Below are 21404 nucleotides of genomic sequence, written 5' to 3'. Positions count from 1 at the left end.
ATTTGAGGCTTGCCTTTTCACATTAATAGTGACTTTTGATGTGAAGTTCTTAATTTTAAGATTCCAAAATATAAATATTTTCCACTATGAGGTGCATTTTTTAGAACTTTCAGAAATGTTTCCGTTCACTGATAATATAAAGATATTCTACAGTGTTGTTTTCAAAAATAATTGTTTTGCTTTTCATATGTAAGTAAGTCTTTAATCCACCTATGATTCTGTGGGTTCATTTTGCATCTGGTATGAAGCAAGGGTCCAAATTCATTATTTCCATATGGATAATAAGTCATCCCAGGCTCTTTTGTGTGTTACTGCCTCTCTTCCCCACTCATCTACAATACCAGCTCTGCCGTAAACTCGACCACTGTGTGTGAGTGGGTCTGTTTCTCAGCAATATGGTCTGTTCCATTGGTCTATGTATCTATTCATCTGCCAGTTCCCACCTGCCTTAGGTCTTAAAGCTTTACTATTGCCTAAATACCTCGTAAACCAAGTCCCCAACTATGTTCTTCTTCAGGTATGCCTTCACACAGTATTATCCATTTCTTTTGCCTACATCTTATGAGAAATGATAATTATAGATTATTTCTAGACTTCCTTTCACCATTTAAAGCTATAAATTTCCCTCTAATTAATGCTTTAACTGGACCTCCCTGGTGGCACAGGGGTTAAAGTCTCAGTTCTATCAAGCTATTGCCAGTCACTACAGCAAGAGTTTGATCCCCTCCCAAGGAGCTAATCCACATGGCAGAGTAGATCTCTCCTGTTTCACCCGCTGCTCCACTCAGCAGTGTATTTCAGTCAATCTGCCTGTTCTGCTCCCCACTCTGTCTCTGGTGAATTCTCTCACCCCCTGCACCTTTGGCCTACACCCCAGTTCTTGTATGCATAAATGAATAAAATAAATCTAAAAAAAAAACTTTAACTGCACTATTTTTTTAGACTCCACCTCAAATATTTTCTAATAGATGTTCCATTTGACCATGAGCAGTGCCTCTGTTAATTTCTAAGTGTTTGGTATTTCTATTTATCACTCTGTTGTTTTTAAAACAAGTTTCATTTTAACCCACATGACCAGCAGGCATATCAAAACATGTTCAACGTCACTTATTATCAAGGAAATGCAAATCAAAACCACAGTAAGATGTCATCTCATGCCTGTGAGAATGACCAATATTAAAAAAAACAGAAACAACAAATGCTGGTGAGGATGTAGAGGAAAAGGAACCCTCTTACATTGCTGATGGGAATGTAAACTGGTCCAGCCACTATGGAAAACTATGTGGAGGTGCCTCGAAACACTACCATACCATCATGACCCAGCAATTCCACTGAAATTCCACTAGGAATCTGCCCAAAGAACATAACAGCACTAATTCAATAGGAAACCTGCACTCCTATATTTATTGCAACAAAAATAATTTAATAGCCAAGATTGCCCCAAAAAGGATGGATGGATCAAGAAGTTGTGATGTATATACTCAGTGATCAAAAAAGACAAATGCATGCCATTTGCAGCAATATGAATGGAGCTGGAAGGGATTATGCTAAGTGAAATAAGTCAAAAGAAAAAAGATAAATACTGATAATTTCACTTATATGCAGAATACAGAGAAACCAAATAAAGTGTTGGTGGGAAAAAGACAAAACTAGCAAGTTGACCATAGATCTGAGGCATGTGGCAGGGGAGGGGGAGTAGGAGGGCTCAAAATAGGGGAGGGAAGAGCACAGGGACTATAGTGATAGATCACAGGTGATATAGTGGTGGGAGAACTATGGTGACTATACCTGTGCAGAGAAATAAAATACTATCCAAAAATTAACAAAGATGTAAGAGAATAAATAAAACATTAAAAAGCTAGTTTCATTTTGGTTATAGAATGTGAATTTTATAGACATTTGTTTTATGAACTTTTGTGAGTACAATTTTGTATGTTCTAACTTTGGAACATGTGGTATGCAGAATCATGACTTCTCAAAGATGCCAATGCCCTGAGGCACAGAACTTATTACCCAACATCCAAAAAGAACTTTGGAAATGGCTTAAAGTTATAGACCTTGAAACAAGGAGATTATGCTAAATTATCCTGTGGGCCATTTTAAATTCATGAGCCCTTAAAGATGGAGTGATTTCTCATTTTAGTCAGAGATATGATGGAAGAGAAGAGATGAATTGTGAGAAGGACTTGACTGCCATTGCAGGCTTTGAAGACAAAGGAGTCCATGAATCAAGGAACAAGGAACAATCTAGAAGCTGAGAACAATCCTAGGTGAACAATCATGAAGGACATGGAGACCTCAGTCCAGCAACAGCACAAAACTAGCTGAATTCCGCTAACAACCTGAGCAAGCCAGGGGACATAGTCTCTCCTAGGACCTTCAATAAGGAAAGTAGTCCTGGCAGCTTGGTTTTGCCTAGTGAGACCTTTATGGACTTCTTACCTGTAAAATGAGGAAATAAATTTATGTTGCTTTAAACTGCTAAGTTTGTGGTAATTTAGTTGTGGCTTCAATAGAAAACTGATGCATAAGTATGTGCATTGTCATATGCAGTGTTTTCTATTTATCCATTAGATGATGTTTGTTAATTATGTAGAGTTCAAGTGTACCCTTACTGGTTATCTGTCTTATGAATAATTGTGAAAGGTTAAGGCCACTTCTCTTTGTAGTTCTATCAATTTTACTTTACACATTTTGAAGTAACATTATTAATTACATAGTCATTAAGAATTAAGAATTATTGGGGCCTCCCCTGGTGGCGCAGTGGTTGAGCGCTGGGCTGGGAAGCTGCCCGCAGCCTCTGCAGCACCAGTTCGATTCCCGGCCACCAGCGAGGGTCCCACATGGTGCGACAGACCTCTCCTGCTGTGCCCGCTGCTCCCCTCAGCAGTGTATTTCGTCAGTCTGCCTGTTCTGTTCCCTGCTCTGGCTCTGGTGAATTCTCTCACCCGCCTGCATTTCTGACTGTACCCAGTGCTTGTATAAATAAATAAATCTTTAAAAAAAAAGAATTAAGAATTATTATAACTATTTATGATTGTCATGTTTTAGTCCACTCTGAGAATCTTTGTCATTTAACTGGATAATTTAATATTTTCAATTTATTGTGGTTAGAGCAATGTTTGGATTAATTTATGTTCTCTTATTTTATGGTTTTCACATGTCCTTCCTATTCTGTTTATTTTTTCCTCCTTTCTTGCCATTTTAAGATTTGCTCATATTTCTCTCCCTCATTCTCTTTTTACTCTCTCCAAAGCTGGGTATTTTATACTCTTTCTATCCTTTCTATCCTTTATACTTATATATATCCTTCACCTAAATATTAAACATTTTTATTAACATTTTTAGATTAATATTAACATTTTTTAAATACAAAGTTAAAATATTGTACTCTTCTCCAAACAATAAAAGGAACATGAAACATTTTAATTCTGATCATCTCCATCTTAACTTATTGCTATTTTCTTCCTATAACTTAGTTATATATAATTTGTATCAATCCCCAAAATTAGATAAATGTTATTTTTATGGAGTAAATTTTCATTTATGACTATCTATTCAGTATATATTTATCAATTTCTGGGTTTATGTTTCTCTTTAAATATCAAACTTTCATTTGGGATCATTTTTCCTTTTCCTGAAGGACACACTTAGAATTTCCTTTTGTATTGGTATTTTGATGGAAAACTGTGTTTTTGCTCATCTTTACCTTATTCTTATTTGCAAGATATTTTCAATGGGTATAGAATTTTATTTTAACATTATTTCCTCTCAGAGCATTAGATAATTCCATTGTCTTCTGGATTGCATTGTGGCTGTTGAAAAATCAGCGGTCAGTCTAAATATCATTACATTGTAGATAAACTGTCTTTTTTCTATTGCTGGTTTTAATGCCTTCTCCTTTTCTTTGATTGTTTAAATTTTCATTTTTATGTCCACAGGTGAATTCCTTCTTATTTATCCTGTTGAGATTCTTGGACTCTTGGAATGAGAAGGTTAGTGTTTTTTGTCAGTTCTGAAAGCCTTTTACCCATTATCTGTTTGAATCCCTCTTACCTCTTTCTGTTATTCTTATATATATAAGACATTTTTATTCTATATCCCTACTTACCTTCTCTTTAACATTTTCATGTTTTTCAATGTTTTGTTGTTTATTGATGATGCTAAAGATGATGATGATGATGGTAATTTTGGTGTGAACTAACATTTCATGAACATTTTGAAAGTTTTTATTTAAAGTATGTTCCTTTATAGAGGATTTAATATTTGCTTCAAACAGTGCCCCATATACACACACACACACACATATATATATATATATATATATATATTTGTGGGACCCTTGCTGGTGGCCAGGGAATGAACCAGTGCTGTAGAGGCTGCAGGCAGCCTCGCAGCCCAGCACTCAACCGCTGTGCCACCAGGGGAGGCCCTGATTATATAACTCTTTAGGATCCTAGATACACAAGATAGATTCTCCATTTTGGTTAGGCTATAAGTTTTCTCCTCTGTCTCCCTTTTGCTGCAAATAGTCAAAGTGGAAGCTCCAAGTTACAAAATTTATCAGAAGTTCTCCAGAATGAAAGCTGGCTTCATTGCTCTGTGGTTCCCACTTCTACAACATTTTTGGCATCTGAGGATTTCATACTTTATTTCCAGCTCAACAATGCATTTCTAATGGGGTTTCTGTAATTTACCAAGATAAATATATTTATAGTTTCTATTCCATTATAGTACTGGAAAAGAAATTCACTTACTCAAGACTTTTTGCTAAGCACCTGGCATATAAAGAATAATAAAAACCAGTCCCTGCTTTAAAAGAGATGGCATTTTTGGTAACTGGTTTCTGTGGAATTTGTTCTTGGTATTCATAACCTTTTCTGTATTCAATTTATGTGAGAAAACATAGCAGATTCCAGCAAAAGAGAGTCTAATAACTATATAAGTGCATAAATAATTGTTAAATGAATACACAAATATTAGTTAATTACTGAAACAAGTTAGCATTAATTGTGTGTCTTTTTTTCCCTGGGCCCAATGCAGTACAGGAAATACAAAGACAAAGCTTTATCTAAGCATCTGATAGACAGACATGCTTATAACCCCTGCAGTACTCCTGCTTTGTTTTGCTTTTCCCAGATAGATTTTGTAGTTTTCTGTGACACCAGTATAATGAGAACTGAGAGGCATAAGTACATAAGTGAAACTGTCCCAGTTGAATGCAATACAACACTTTCAATAACAATTCTCTCAGTCTCTTCCCAATCACTTCCTGATTCTACTTTATACTCCCCTGTCATGTGAAGGTAAAGCCTAATTACAGGGTGACAAACCCTGGCATTTCTAAATTTTGATTAGAAGTAGAGGTAATAGTTCATTTCCAGAGAGTTGCTTAACATGTTAGAAACATTTAAAATGTAATTTTAATGATCCTGATAGACAGGAGTTGTTCAGAAAGCCTGATGAATAATGAATCTAATACTATGGTGTTGTTGGACATATTAACAATATTAATATTTTCATAAATATTAACAATATTAATATTTTCATTATTGTGAAATCATATAAAACCATCCTATAGCTGATGGGGAACTTAGGTTGGATACAACTTGAAGCACTTCTTCATGGAAATGAGAGATTCTTACTTTATCTCAAATATAATTATCCATTTAAATGTCATGGGTCAATTTATTAACACTTTATTCATTGGGGTGTAACCTTTATTAGGCTTTATTGCTATCAGAAATTATATCCTACACAAATACAATAGAGATTTAAATGTTCTGGGGAATGAACTGATGGCTCCTGCCTTTATGATGTCGTTCAGTAATGGACCTTGACCAGCAGAAGATTTGATAAGTATAAAATATTACTGCTTGATGCTAATTTGGTTCCTTTTTTAATGACTGATAATCCTTGTCGATTTAGTGTGATCGTCACAATCCAGTACTGTTTCCCACCCCATATGTGATTGTAACAGGAGCCATTAAGTGTCTGAATAATAAAATTAGTCAGGGAAGCTATGTACATTGTTTCCAGGCCTTTGGATTTCCATTATAGTCGTGAGGCTTGTCCAAGTGAAAAGTCTGCCATCAACTCAACCAAGTTGTTAGCTCCTCAGATGTTATGCAAAGGACTGATGATAACCATGTTAAGAAGTTTGCTCTTAGAGTCCTAGAAAATTCATTGAATATAAATAGAAGCTATAGATTTGAGGCTAGGAAAGATGGATTGGTTACTGATTTGCCTAACAAAGCTTTACACAGCTCCAAAGCTAAATACATAATCAGTCTTCCACAGCTAAAATTTGGAAAGCCTCTCTTCCCATTTGGAGATTTATTGCTCCTTTTGAAAGTTGCTGTATTAAAATTGGAATTGCTTGACATCTTTGAAGATAATTTAAATGTATGATCTGATCCCACTGCCCCCTTGTAGGGGTTTATGGGGCTTGAGGGAAAGGCAAGGATAAGGACCTCATCACAATGTAAAGGTAGTGAAATAAGTAAGTGTGTCTACCTCCTTGCTTTTCCGTTTCCCCCAGCTTATCTGGGATCAAGTTCAGATTCCTTTTTTCCAAAGCTGCTCTGATGTGAGTTCCATGGGAACTATCTCCCTAAAACCTGCCAGAAAAAAAGCTGCAGACTTTGTTCCAAAGAACGACCTGTTTTGCTTCTGAACTAAGTATTCCTCATTTTAGCAGGCTAGAAATTTATATTCTAAACTTTCAAAAAGTCTAGATTAAGAGCAAGAAGATAATAAAATGTGAAGGTCACATCAGGACTTTCCTAGAAGATGACTTGTTGATGATATTATGTGGAATTAGCTAGGTATTTTGTTTGTTTACTAAGGCCTGTGGAATCATTAAAACTTGGGTTATTAGAAATGAGAATGCTTGTTCGGCGTTAGAATATGGATCTTCACCATTTTCAACACTAAGTGTTATAATAAGCCAACAGTTCATGCTTTAAAAAAGAAAAAAAAGACAAATAGAAAACATAAAAAACACAATTTCTATATAGAAATTCATCTTCCCTAGCCTCAAATCTCTTATCATCTCTCCACTGCAGGGTTTCTATTTGGTCAGAGACTATTAAGCACACCAGCGAATGTGGTTTGTTCCATGAAAGGTTATGTCACACTGGACTTAGCACGTTTTGTGCATCTGAAAGATCTGTTTTTCCCCTCTAGATTTCAGTTTCTTCCTCTTCCCTTTGACCAGTTTTGTTGTATTCTTAGGCAGAGACGAGGGCTTCTGCCTCTGGCCATCTGCCTCTAGAAAGTTGCAGCATTGAGCGAGCTTTTGAGGAGGACTCTAAGAGGTAACCCAAGAACAGCCTACAACTTCTCTATCTCACTCAGGGATAGGTGATGCCAGATCCATGGAGATGACAGATAACTTCTGTGAGGCTTAAAGAGGACATCTTTTCCCAAGAAAGAGTAATCTGCAGCAAGTGCTGCCTTAATTGCCAAAGAATATCTCTCTTACTCAAACTTCTTGTGATATAAAAATGTTAGGGTTTTCTGGAAACAAAGATTATCATTTTCTTATATTGATGCTACATTTGTTCTCTATTTGTGTATCTATTTTTCTCTGGATTGTATGCTTATTTAAGGGAATATCCTTCTTCTCTTATGTCTCTAGCTCCTAGAACAGCGCCTGACCACACTTAATACATCCAGTAAATATTTGTTCAATAATCAATTGTTTTCTCCGTCCTCTGTAAGCATTTGAAACCTGCCTATCCTTAAATTTCTAGACCAAGTCCTCCATAAAGGCTTCTTAGATAATGACTCACTACAGCATTCCCTCAGAGTATAGTACTTACTATCTATATCACTCTTTGGGAAGTTAATCAGGAAATTACATATAATAGTTTTGCTGTTACTGATTTTTTTAAAGATTTATTTATTTATGCATACAAGAGCTGGGGTACAGGCCAGACGTGTGGGGGATAAGAGGATTCACCAGAGACAGAGTGGGGAACAGAACAGGCAGACTCACTGAAATACACTGCTGAGGGGAGCAGCGGGTGAGCCAAGAGAGGTCTGCTGCGCTATGTGGGTACCTTTCTGGGCAGGGATTTAACTCATGCTGCAGTGGCTGCAGATAGCTTCATAGTGCTGTGTCTTAACCCCTTGCACCACCAGGGAGGCCCTTTGCTGTTAGTGTTTTGCCTTTCAAATGTCTTCTGGGGGTTAGGTGTCTCATCTCTGACCACATTGCAAAATTCTTCTTGGGAGTGGTGCTATCATTTGGTGGTGCCCCACAGTATAATGGTCTCTTAGACCAGTGTTTGGTACATTTTAAGTGCTTAATAAATGATAGATATTAGCTAACCATGATTGTCCTAACACCTCTTACATAGCAAGTATCTAGTGGCTTGATAAAGGGAAGTCTGATGAAGACACCATAGAGTATATGCAAATCATTGCTCACTACATACACACACTTCTAGGAAGAGTATCATTTCTCAGAGTGACTCTACCCTTCTGATCATGTGTACCAGACCAGACCAGGTCACCTAACCATAGATCAATCCATTATTGGACCATGATCAAATGATAAATTAGAATAATCAGTGCTTTCTGTCATAGATTCAGTACTGGAAAAGTAAGAGTTCTAAGTGGGTATTACAGAGTATTAAGGTTGAAATGATGTTCAGGAAATCACAACTTATAGAATGGACTGGAGTAGCCGTGATGAACCACATGCAAGTCAAAGTGATGAGGTGGCAAAAGTGATTAAAAAAAAAAAAAAAAAAACAAACCCAAGTAAGCAGAGTCAGTCAGTACAATGATAAAAGCCCCAGGGTTGTAGAAGGGAACAGGGGTGTGTTCAGGCAGCCAGAAACAGAGCCCTGAGAATATTTTCAATTCTGTTTCCGGTTTCAGTTTAGTTCATACATTTTTATCCCGCTTTGACGACCTCACACTCATTAGAATGGATATAATCCTCCAAAATAACAAGGATGTGAAGAAATTGAAGCCCTAATACAGTGCAAGTAGGTATATACAACAGTATAGCCACTGTGGAAAACAGTATAACAGTCCCTCAAAAAATTAAACATACAGCTGCTTTATGGTCCAGCAATTCCACTTCTTGGTATATACTCAAAAGAGGTGAAAGCAGGGGAAAGATAGTAATACACCCATGTTCCTAGCAGCATTGTTCACAATAGCCAAAAAACAGAAGCCATTCAACTGCCCATCCCCAGATGAATGGATAAACAGTATGTGGACTATATAGACAATGGAATATTACTCAGTCTGACATATGCTACAGCCTTGAGGAAAATACGCTAAATGAAATGAGTCAGCTACACAAGGACAAATGCTCTAGATTCCATTTATATTAACAACCAAGTCAAATTTATAAGGACAAAATCAAGTAGATTAGTGGTTGTCAGGGTCCTGGGGGGATTCATACCTGCTGAATTTGGAGTTTCATTTGGGAAGGTGAAAAAGTTCTAGAAGGGGATAGTGGGAATGGTTGGATGTGTTTAATGACACTGAGCTGTACACATAAAAATGGTTAATTTTATGTTGCGTATCTTACCACAATAAAAAAAAAAAGTTCCCTTCTCTTGAAGTAACATGAATTAAAGGCAAACTAAAAAAGTAACTTTTATAAATGCATAATATCCACTTTCCTGAAGACAGGAACACAGGTTCTCTCAAACAAAAAATTGGATGAGCGTCTATGAAGCGGGAGGGATATAGGTGCAACTGGGAGGAGGAATCCAGGAACAAAAACAGTGGTCAGAGCAGAACTTGGTGGAGACAGGAGATGAGCCAAATGTAGCCTAGCCACTGGAGGTTAGGGATCTGCCCCCTGTTGCTACATCTACCTGCTCTCCTTTTGCCTTCACAATGCTGTGTCTATTGGCTTTTCCACTGGTTTTGTTCTATCTCAAAGCTTCATCTCATCCTTGCTTTCAGTTTTGTCATACTGATGATGCTTCGTGCTCTAAAAGACTCTCTGGTCTTTCTCTCCCCCAGATTGTAGAAATAGAGCATTATAAATCTCAAATTCTTCCATTCAGCCTTTTTTTAAAATTAGAGTCCATTTTCCATACCTTTCAGTGATCTTTTGTAAAGTGCTTTAAGTAAAGAACTGATTGACACAAGTTATTTTGAGAATGCGAAATAAGTGGATAGCCATTAGCTTTTGTTTAAAAAGACAAGGAAGAAGATTGGCCAATATTTACACACTAATTCTCATAAAATTTAAGGTCATTCCAAACTTGTTTTCTGTATTAGTCATCTTGTAAGTTTCAATCTATAAGTTTAAGAAAATCAAATGACTTTTCTATAATATTCAAAGATTTGCTTTAATAGTTCTGAGGAACACTGACTTGTAACCTTGAGATTATAAATATTTGTTAGTGAAAACCGTATTTGTTAGAATGTTTGTTATACAGAATAGGACTTATTCACTTAAAGTTACAAACTATGTTTGTTCACCAAACCTGTGTAATTAACCACTGAACAAGACCTCATTCATTTAACTATAATTAATTCAGCAAATATAAATGGCTATGGAGATTTCTTGAGAGTTAGGAACATCTTTAAAGGTATTTGCCCTTGTGAAGGTTATTTTACAAGTACCATTAAAAAGTTACTCTGGTATGTAGCCTTTTAAAATGGCTCCCAGTAAGCCCTGATTCCCAGTGTCACCTGTGTTGTACCCTCCCCTTGAGTGTAGGCTGAATCTAGTGACTTCCTTCTAATGAACAGAATGTGGCAAAAGTGAAAGGATGTTGATGTTGTGATAAAATTTTTTTGATGTGTGGTCATGGTTCGGTTAGTACCCTGTTATTCAGACACTAATCTAGGTGCTGCTGTGAGGGTGGTCAATGTGATTAAAATCCATTATCAGTTGACTTTAAGTAAGAGAAATTGTCCTACGTATTCTGGGTGGATAAGATCCAATCAGTTGAAAGGTCTTAAGTGTAGCTGAGGTTTCCCCGAAGAAAAAACAGATTTGGCCCACACCCAGCTTGCCCTTCCTGACATCTTACTGTGCAGATCTCTGACTTGATTAGCTAGCTTCCACAATCATGTCAGCAACTTCCTTCTGATAAGTCTGTTAACACATATCCCTATGGGTATTGTTTCTCTGGTTGAACCTTCATGGCACAGATGCCTCTTCTGAGATTCAGTTATAAAGATTAACTTTCATCTTGCTGGCATTTTCTTCCTACATGCTTGCTGTTATAGAGAGTGCCGCCTGCAAGGACCTGAGCTAAAGGCCTCCAGCCAAGATCCAGCAAGGCACTAAGGCCATCAGTCCAACAATCCATAAAGGACTGAGTCCTGCCAGCAACCATGTGAGTGGACTTAGAAGGGGTTGCTACCCCAGCTGAGCCTCAAGATGGGTAGGGCCTTGGCCAACACCTTAATTACAGCCTCATGAAAGACCCTGAGGCAAAGGACCCCATATAACCATGCCCAGAAACTGAGATAATTATGTTTGTTATTGTTAAAGCATTAAATTTGGGAATAATTTGTTATGTTACAATAGATAACTAATACAGATTGATGCCAACAAATTGATTATGAAACAGTACAACTCCCATGTTCATCAAGGTCATTTTTCACAGTGACCAAGAGTTAGAAACAACCCAAATGCCCATCAGCATGATTGGATGAAGAAGACATACAAACACATACTAAACCATCAGCTATTAAAAAAAAGTTGATATCCTGCCATTTGCAACAATATGGATATACCTAAAGGGTATTATGCTTTGTGAAATAAATCAGACAGAAAAAGACAAATACTATATGATTTTAGAAATACATGAATCAAATAAATAAAGGAACAAATAAATGAACCAAATAAAACAAATAAATGAACCAAATAAAACAAATATAAACATTTAGAATCTAAGACCAAATTAGCAGTCACCAGATGGGAAGTGGAAGGGGGGTAGGTAAATTGGGTAAAAGAGGTAACTGAATGATGATGGATGGAAAGTAGGCTTCTGGCAGTCACCGTGTTGCAGTTTGTTCAGAATGTCAAATTACAAGACTGTGTACCTGAAATCCATATAATGTTATCAACCAATGTTGTTTCAATAAATAATAATAAAACATAGGAAACTCTCAATCTTCCAGATGAAACTTTAGCCACTATAACATCTTATTTGCTCCACATTTCCCAATTATTCTTCTAACGTACAAAATCTGATTGGTCCAACACATGTAAAAAGGGACCTAATCAAAGGCCCCCTAATAGACAAAAACATCATTGTTGGCTCTTTTCATGGTCCAGTCAGCTGTGGCCAGGTTGGGGAGAGTTGTTGGGATGTGGAAGTTTGTGATTCAACCAAAAGCTGATGTTCTGCAAAAGCTGCAAAATTTGGTCTTTTAGAACAAATGCCAGCTGTGTGCTAGCCTGGCACATGCAAATGAGTATCAGCCTGATAAAAACCCCCAGCACCCTCACATACATTTATTTTCTTTGAATATTTAGATACCAAAATTGCTTTAAAAAAACAAAAGGCAGGGAAAAAAAAAAAAGCAAAACATAGGTCTGTTCAATGGACAAAGTTTACATCATCAAGAGAAAAGATAAATAATAAAAAGCCTGAGATTGAGATTCTTCACTGAGACCTCCCTTACTTTCTCCTTGCAGTTTCTCAAACCTTGAAATATTTCACCAAGCTTTGTAAAATCGGGTCAAGCTCTCAAAATTCTCTAGTGAGTCTTTCTGCCAGGTCATAGCGTTCACCTCTTTAATCATGGTCAAGATGTTCTAGTTGCTCATCCTCTCCTGGTGTCCTTGGCGTCTTTCAGAAATGGAACCCAGTGCTGGTAGACTCAATATATGTAGAATTCCACAGTCCAGCGAACACCAGTGCTTCCTTCAGTTGTTTACAGGCACTGGGTTAAAGACAAAATAATTCTTCAGTCAATACTCGGTTCCTGGGAGGAATATATTTTCTTGCCCCTTTAATGGTGAACTTGACCCTGTGAGTTGTTTTGGTCCCGTAACCAGCAGAGTGCTGGCCATCCATGTGATTTGCTTTGGCCAATGGGGTGTTAGCTGAAGATCTGACTTGGAAAAAAAAGTGACATTTCACCAGAAAGATAACGTGCCTGGTGTCACCTCTTGTTTAGGATGATGAGACACATAGAGGCAGCCTGGTCCAACCTACACTTTATGATGTCCAACCTTACACCTGGTCCAACCTTACACTTTAACATTTTATATGCTAACTTGACTGGGTGTAGGGACATCCAGAGAACTGGTCCACATTATTTCTGGGTGTGACTGTGAGAGTGTTTCCAAAAGAGATTTGTATCTGAGACAGTAAACTAAATAAAAATATCCACCCTCACCATGCGATGGGCTTTATCCAATCCACTGAAGTCTCAAGTAAAACAAAAAGTTCTTCTAACTTGCACTGGGGCATCCATCTCTTCCTGCCCTCATTCCAGAGCCCTTGGTTCTCAAGTCTTTGGGCCCAGACTTGAATTGTAGCTTGTACTTTCCTGGTTCTTCAGCCTGCTGATGGCTTATCATGCAATCTCGTAAGCCAATTCCCATCATAAATCTTCGCTTATATATCTAGATGTATTCTTTTGGTTCTGTTTCTCAGGAAAACCCTGATAAAAACAAACTTGGAATCAGATCAGTTAAAGCACAAATGCCCCACAGACATGTGAGAAATAAATGTTACCATAGAAAAACTGATGGCTTTTCCTACATGTCTTAATCGGTGCTTCCCCTGACAAGATTTTTGTTCAGTTTTTGCGAAGTAGCTTACTCTTGACTGTCACATCTCTTTGGCCAAGATGATGTATTTAATTGTGGCCTTGCAGTGGAATGGAGAAACTCCTGACAGATAAACAGGGGCCAGCGCTAAGAAACCCCACACCAGGCCTACCACGATGGTAGCTTCAAGAAGCGGCTCCACAGATGTGCCCACAGTAGTTGAAGAGGCAGCTTAACAGATGTACAAAGCTGCAGATCAGAGGGGATATAAAACAGTTAACTTGCTTAAAGGCACAATGTGTCACCATCTAACAGTTACACGCGTCCTCAGCCCCGGGGAGGAGGAGCTTGCGTGGCTGCGCGCTCCCGGCTGTCGGCATGCCAGGAAGATTATAAAAACTCCATGCTGTGATATGTTGCCCTCCTGCCTGAGAAGCTACTATTAAGCTGAGTATTTACTGCTCCTATTCAGACAGGAGCAGCGGTGCAGAGTGCTACCTGTCTTCTGGTTGGAGAAATTAGTTATGGGTGTCACCAGATTATAGCTGCCTATTGTTCTGTCTGCTGAAGGTGGAAGGGAGGCAAGCCCCCGTCTGCCCTTGTAATGTCGTGTGTGAAATGCAGGAGGCAGCCTCTTTTCTTCCCAAGTTAATGGCAAAACAAGATCTGGACTGACTAGATTAGAGTTCGGGGCATAATTAAGAAGACAACACATGGCAAAGAGGAAAAAAGCACTTATTTATAGCAGGAGGGCACATATGAAAGGAAAGGGAAGGCAGAGCTAGGAACCTGGGACAATCAAATGTGCGTGCCTGCCAAGGTGAGCTCCCTGCATCGCTGTGCAAATTGGTGTGCTAATCAGAACGGAAATGCTGGCCAGTCAGTGCAGAAATGATCTTCCGTTTGTTCAACTCCTCTCAAAATATTTTTTATATAAATTGTTTTGCCCTCACATTTCCATGATATATGGAGCTATGAACTCTAAATTAGTGTTAACAGAAATTGACAAGCTCTGCCTTAAAAAATACCAGCCAGCCAGCCCTACAGGCTTAATTATGGAAGGAGAGTATGGTGGGTGCAAAAATCCTGTTTCAAAATTTTACCACATGCAATATAAATAAAAGATTATCTCATCTACTGGTAACCTTACAGATCAAAAGGAAAACAAGAAAGCGACTTCACTGGCATTTATAATTATTTGTCTTGCCTGAACAGTAGGTCTACTTTGTCTATCTTAGACCTAGGTTCAGGAAGTCACACAAATTAAAATAACACACTTTCAACTGAGAAAGGTTTCCACATGTCAGGTAAGACCACATAGATCTATTCTTCAGCAGACATCTGTTGAGAACCTACTATGTACAAGTATTATACAGGTGCTTTATTAAAAAGTGTCTTATAATGCCTCCAGCAGAGTTTATATTCCTGATATACCCTCAGTTTTATGCTTATTTTTTCCTCTCCAAAACCAACCACTATTGTAGTGTGTCTGGTTTCACTCTGTATTTTTTTTATTGAGGTAATACTGGTTTACAACACTGTTTCAGTTGTACAGCTTCACACCTCAACAACCATATATGTCACGCCACCACCACCAGAAGTTTAGTTACCATCCACCACTGTCCAATTGACCCCCTCCTCCTGTTCGCACTAGATTTTTTTTTATCTCATCAATACACAAACAAGGAATCAGTTTAGACCTCAGCCTTGATGCTCAGTTCCACTGCCCAGCGCTGTTCACCCAAGTAGCTGCCATTAGAAATTCTTCCTTAAATCTTTCATCGTTTTGGATATTGCATGCTATCATAGGACGAAGCTGATCAGATGATCTGATCCACCCAGAGATTCTTGATCTCCTCCTATTGTCCCCCATAATTACTAATAATCCTCAACAGCGTCCCATATAACAATAGATTGTCTTTTACCCTACATCTCATGTGCCTTTATTCCTGTTAAAGCTAGGAAGTACTGAATGAGTATGTGTGGAGTGAATGAATATATGTAGACATGTAGATGAAGATTGTTAGAGAATTAAGACTCTTCGAAATTTTTAGGTTCAGTTCACCTCCTCCCTAAAGTTTGCTGCCAAAGGGAAAATTGACTTGAACTGAGAATAAAATCTCTTTCAGATTAGAGCAACATTTTTTTTTTAAAAAAAAGATTTATTTATTTATACAAGAACTGCGTACAGGTCAGATGTGTGGGAGGGTGAGAGAATTCACCAGAGACAGAGCTGGAAACAGAACAGGCATACTGACTGAAATACACTGCTGAGGGGAGCAGTGGGCAAGACAGGAGAGGTCTGCCCCGCCATGTGGGTATCTCCGTGGCTGGCAGGGATGGAACTGGCACTGCAGAGGCTGCGGACAGCTTCACAGTGCTCCGCTCAACTGCCTGCGCTACCAGGCAGGCCCAAAATTTCTTAATCTCAGACTTGACATTTTGGATCCCATTCTTCTCTGGTGTGAGATTCTTGTTTGTTGTTCTAAACATTGTAGGATGTATAGAAGAATCCCTGGCCTTTGCCCATGAAATGCCCACCAGCATGTCTTTATTCTTTTATAAAATCACTCTACCTCACTGGCTCAAGAATATTGGTGTCTTCGCATTGCTGCCTTGAAGTCCAATAACTTTATTAGGATATGTGGCCGTGTTGGCTCTCTGTGAATCAATTTTCCCTGAAAAATGATATGTTCTCCTTATTTAGATACAAGTTTTCTTTTATTTCAGGAATGTTTTCTTTAATCATATTTTAAGTATTTGGGTATGATTCAGTATTTTCTTCAGCAACCTCAAATATACGTATGTTTAATCCCTTTTGTCAATCCCTTGTGTCTCTTTTTAATCCTTTTAAGTCTTCATTTTTGCTTCATTTGTCTTCCTTCCCTCTTCGACTCCCAGCTCCCATTTCTATTCTGTGTTTTCTCTGTGTTTCAACCATATGTAATCTCCCTGGTGCTTCTTGCAATTTCACTTCAATTTCTATGATGATTTTATTATTTTCCTTTCAACTTTTCCTTTATTTCTGCCAGATTGTATTTCTCCACTTCTCCCCCCACCCCCACCTACACCCCCCAGTTGCTCTGTGTTCTCTGAGCTCTTGCATTTCTGCCTTGGGCTCTTCCCTCATGGGACAATTGCTTCACCAAGTGTTTAAAACTTTTTGCAGATTTTTCCATCATAGTTTTTATCTACCCAGTGGCAATATTTTTTTGGTGGTTGTGCGCCATTTGTTTAATTCTTTTCTGTACTTCCATTGATCCTCTGATTGTTGCTTTTTGGTTTTCCATCTTTGCAATATGAGTTTTTCTATGTCCAGATATTTGCAAGCATTCACAACATATGTATACTTGGGGTAGCTGAAGAAAATACTGAATCATAACCAAATACTTAAAATATGATTCAAGATTCCCTCTTGCCAGCATCGGTACCCTGTTTCTTGTTGCATATAAGGTATTAACTTTCATGCCTCAGCCTAAACCTCTACCTTTAAAAGTATGTTTGGTCTTCCTCCAAAATCTATACTGCAGCAGTGTCCTCTCTCTGTAGGTTTCCTAAATAATCTCCACTGCTTTTGGTAGCCCTTCCACTTTTTTTAGAGTTTGGGGTCCAAGTTATCTCTTGATTTTGACTCAAGTGAAATTTACCTTTCTCCCATTTTCCTTAAGCCCAGGAAGAGATGGAAGAAGTGCTGACTTTATGATACATATATAAACCCCAAGTCTCATACATTGTTTCATTTATTTTATTTATTTTTTTATTTTTTTAATAGAGGCATGTTTTATTTATTTGTTTGTTTGTTTTGTTTATACATGCACTGGGTACAGTCAGAAGCGCAGGAGGGTGAGAGAATTCAGCAGAGTCAGAGCGGGGAACAGAACAGGCAGAAGGACCAAAGTACACTGCTAAGGGGAGCAGCGGGTGGCAGGAGAGGTCTGCGCGCCATGTGGGACCCTTGCCTGGTGGCCTGGGAGCAGCTGGGGATCAAACCGCGGGGCAGAGGCTATGGGCAGCTTCGGGGTGGCCCTGTTTTAAAACTACTATTATCGGGATATGTTTTATAATGCTTACGATATATAAAATATGTATAAATACATATAAATATATCACATTTTTCTTTGTGAGATAGCTGACCATAAAGAAAGAATATTAAAGTTAAGAAAATTATGGGTATTAAATGTTATTATAAAGGTAAATGTATATCTAAGACCACTGGTCCATAGACATTGCCTCCCTCCGAAGCATAGATAGACATCACACACAATATGGGCAGTGTGCAATGAGGGAAAAATGTTTTGAAGAATAAAATCTGATAGAAATGTAATAATAGTACCTCACTTTTCATAGTTTTGCAGTTTGATAGTGTATTTTGCAACACTCACGTACATTATTTTATGTGGTCCTCCATCGAAGGTAATATTAGATTTTCCTTTTCACAAGTATGGAAAATGGTGCCCACAGAGGTTAAATGACTTATTTAAGCCCACACAGCTGAATGCGAACTCTGTCGTCCTCAGTAGTGGTGGGGGAATGATAATGTCCCTTTGTGGGGTATGAATCTATACAAATGAGAGTCCTGTAGTTTAAGAAATTGCAAGTCACAAAATTTTCCTAACCAAAACACATTAATGAGATTTTCCAAAAATTTTTTAATGAGATTAAAAACAGAGAGATGATTGTTCTTCTGATGCTTGAAGTAATCTTTTCAAAACATCTTAGGTTTGGCTCCATAGCCCAAAAAAAAAAAGGTGAGATATATTCTTTCTTCAGTTTGTTCAATCAAGACAGGTAACACAACACAAAAACAAATTCAAAATGAGAGCTGGAAAACAGTCTGATACTCTATTACCTTGGACATTCAATTTTCAATTTATTCAGTGTTCAGATGACCAGTGTCTTGATATCAAGTCAGTTACTATTTGAGAGTACATCAAATAATCATCAGTTAAAATGTCAGAATAGCTTCATTCTTTTGAAATAAACTGCCTCATCCGTAATTTATCCTAATGCTTCATCACCAGATGCTATGCAATCAAATAATTGAAACTTCTATCGCTTCTAAATGCAGTTTAGGCACAGCCAACTATGTGTGGTATTTTATTGATTTATTAGTGCTGTGTGTGTGTGTATGTGTGTGTGTGTGTGAATAGATTGGCCAGGCTCAAAGACTTCAAAAGACATATAAATAACATTTTGAGTTAGGCATCATCTAGCGGCCACAACCAATTGCTGTCACAAATTTATGAACTCATAACTCTCTGAGTAAGATTGCCTTTACTATCATTAAAGAAACCATATCACAGATAGCTGAGAAATTTGTCCAATGAACATTTTAAATATAATGTTGAAATTTAGCAAGGACTGATTTTCTAAATAAATTCTAGGCTTTGGAATAGTTGGCAATGTAGCCTTTAAAAAAAATCTTGTCTGGAAAGTGTTTAGTTTTCACTATTAAAAGATAAACTGCAAAACTACAAAAAGAAAGAAAAGAGGAAATGAAGAGAGGAAGATTTCTTTGGGAGGTATGTATTTACAATTTCATGTGAAACTTAAAGTTGGGAAGAAGCTTTTTTATGTGAAATTAGCACCCTGCTTGCTGCACCTAATTCTACAGGCCCTAAAATGGCTAATTAAAACCTAACCGTATTGCTTAGTTAATTCAGTTGACAGTTAACCCTAGGGAATATTTTGGCAGTTAATTATATACATTGACGATTTTTATATGGTGGGCATAAATTTATAGTGATACAGCTATAAAATCCCACCCCAGCAACCAAATTTTTGTTCATATGAAGGTCCAGATTAATCTTAATCAGACTAAGAAATGTAATTGGGCTAGTTTGACTGGTGATTGTTCCCCTAGTGCCTCAAAGAGGTTGTCATTCTTGTGAATTGTTTCTGTGCTGCAGTGCAAGCTGCAAAGAGCACACCTTGGTGAATAAATAAGAATCAATCTCTCTCTCTCTGTCTCCCGTTCCCCCTCCCCCACCTTCTCTCTCTTACACACAGAGACACAACCAAATATATTTCAGTTAGATTTTTACTCGCTTTCACGTTTTGTTCCATTTCAGACATTAATAAATGGCTATTCTGAGTCCAAGAACATGCTAGGTGAAAAATATGATAGCAACTCACAGCAAGGGAATTTGTGATCCACTTAGGAGACAAGACTTTGAAGATACAAAGTAATCAGAGAAATAAGAACAATTGAATACCAAACCACACTGAATTTGGAGGCGCAAAGCACCCCGAGTTCTCGGGTTTTGAGGAGGACATGGAGATAGAGGTAGACACTGAGGGGTTCGCAGGAGTGGTGAAGAGAGCTCAGGCAGCCTTGGGTCCTGAGCGGTGAGGACACAGAGCAGATGAAGTCACCTCATGCTGGGGAAAAGGGAACAGCTTCAAGTAGGAGTATGTCCCAGGTAAGTGCCTAGAAACAAGAGTTTCTTGGGAAAAAGGAGAGCTGAGTACAGAAATAAAAGCAGAGCATGTTAAAAAATGCTAAGCAATTGAGGCTCCACCTATAAGTTGTTGTGGGTCTTGGGAGTTTTAAAGTAGAAAGACATGGTCAGAACTGGGTTTCGGAAAGACTCTGTGGAATCCAGAGGAGTATGATACAGCTGACTCCAGAGTTGGCACACTTGATAGGACCTGATCAGAAGGAGTTGCTGAGCTGAGGTTGAGGAGAGCAGCTCACCAATGGACCAGTGATTGTTTTGAAAAACAAACAAACAAACAAACAAACAAACAAACAAAAAAAACCTAGTGTTGAAATTGTTTGGGAAGGTATAGTCAAAGACAGATCCTAAGTGGTGGTTTTCTTCAGAATTAAAGGTTCCTCCCCATCACCACCCACTTGTGGGGTCTGTGGCCTTAAAAATCGACTGATGTTTAAGGAGAAAAATTGTGCTCTGCTCTGGGAAGATTCTTTTCCGTGCTGCAAACGTCTCCCTGCAGCCGACTGAAACGGGGATCAGAAGCTGTTGGTGCCAGTAAGCACCCTGCAGTATGCAAAGCAGTCATTTATGTAGACAGTGTGGGAGAGAAGAAAAAAATTACTGTGTTTTTCATTACCCAGTGAGTTCCATCCATCCGCCCCTTATCAGTGAGTTAAGTGTAAATAAATAAATACAGCCAACTTCACTGGTAACCTTTAGTGCCTTCCATTAATCAGAGTAATAAGGGGTTCTTCCTGGGGTCTTCACTGATGCTGTAGAAAGAAAAATGGTGACATGAGGTCAGTTTAGTGCCAGCACTATGACGCTTTGTCAATACCATATTGGCACTTCAGTTATGGTGAAAAATAAGGGCATTATTTAGCTGTTAGGAGTTAGTAAATAGATTATTTATTATGTTGTCTGTCATCAATCAGAACCCGAAGCCAGCAAGACACCAGCTGCCTGAATAATTTTCCTGCGAAGGGAAGGCCTAAAACAGTTGACTTGCTCGTTCTCTCTCTCTCTCCCCCCACTCCCTCCTCCTCCCTCCCCTCCCCATCTCTCCCTCCCCCCCACTCCTCCCTCCCTCTTCACTGCACTCCTCTCCTACCCCCCCTTCCCTCCCTGCCCCTTTCCTTTCACCCCCTCCCTCCCTTTGCCACTGTGCACATATTAGAAAATGCTATAATATTTGAGGCTGATGAATGTGGAAATTTATTAACAGGAAATGAAAACTGATAGGT

General features: G+C 38.3%; 1 long non-coding RNA gene across 1 annotated transcript in view; it reads left to right on the top strand.

The window, feature by feature from the left end:
• The window catches only part of LOC119237938 (uncharacterized), a 184531-nt gene that overhangs the window by 73677 nt on the left and 89450 nt on the right, over positions 1-21404 (top strand). Inside the window, exon 2 of the long non-coding RNA XR_005123482.2 lies at positions 3942-3995. This is a non-coding gene — a long non-coding RNA (uncharacterized LOC119237938). The remainder of the gene's footprint in view (positions 1-3941; positions 3996-21404) is intronic.

The sequence above is a fragment of the Talpa occidentalis genome, unplaced genomic scaffold (assembly GCF_014898055.3).
Source record: "Talpa occidentalis isolate TD23 unplaced genomic scaffold, MPIMG_talOcc4v2.1 talOcc4.11, whole genome shotgun sequence".
NCBI classification, from domain to species: Eukaryota; Metazoa; Chordata; class Mammalia; order Eulipotyphla; family Talpidae; genus Talpa; species Talpa occidentalis.
Note: the sequence above shows the minus strand (reverse complement) of the source record. Positions and strands in the feature narration are given on the sequence as shown.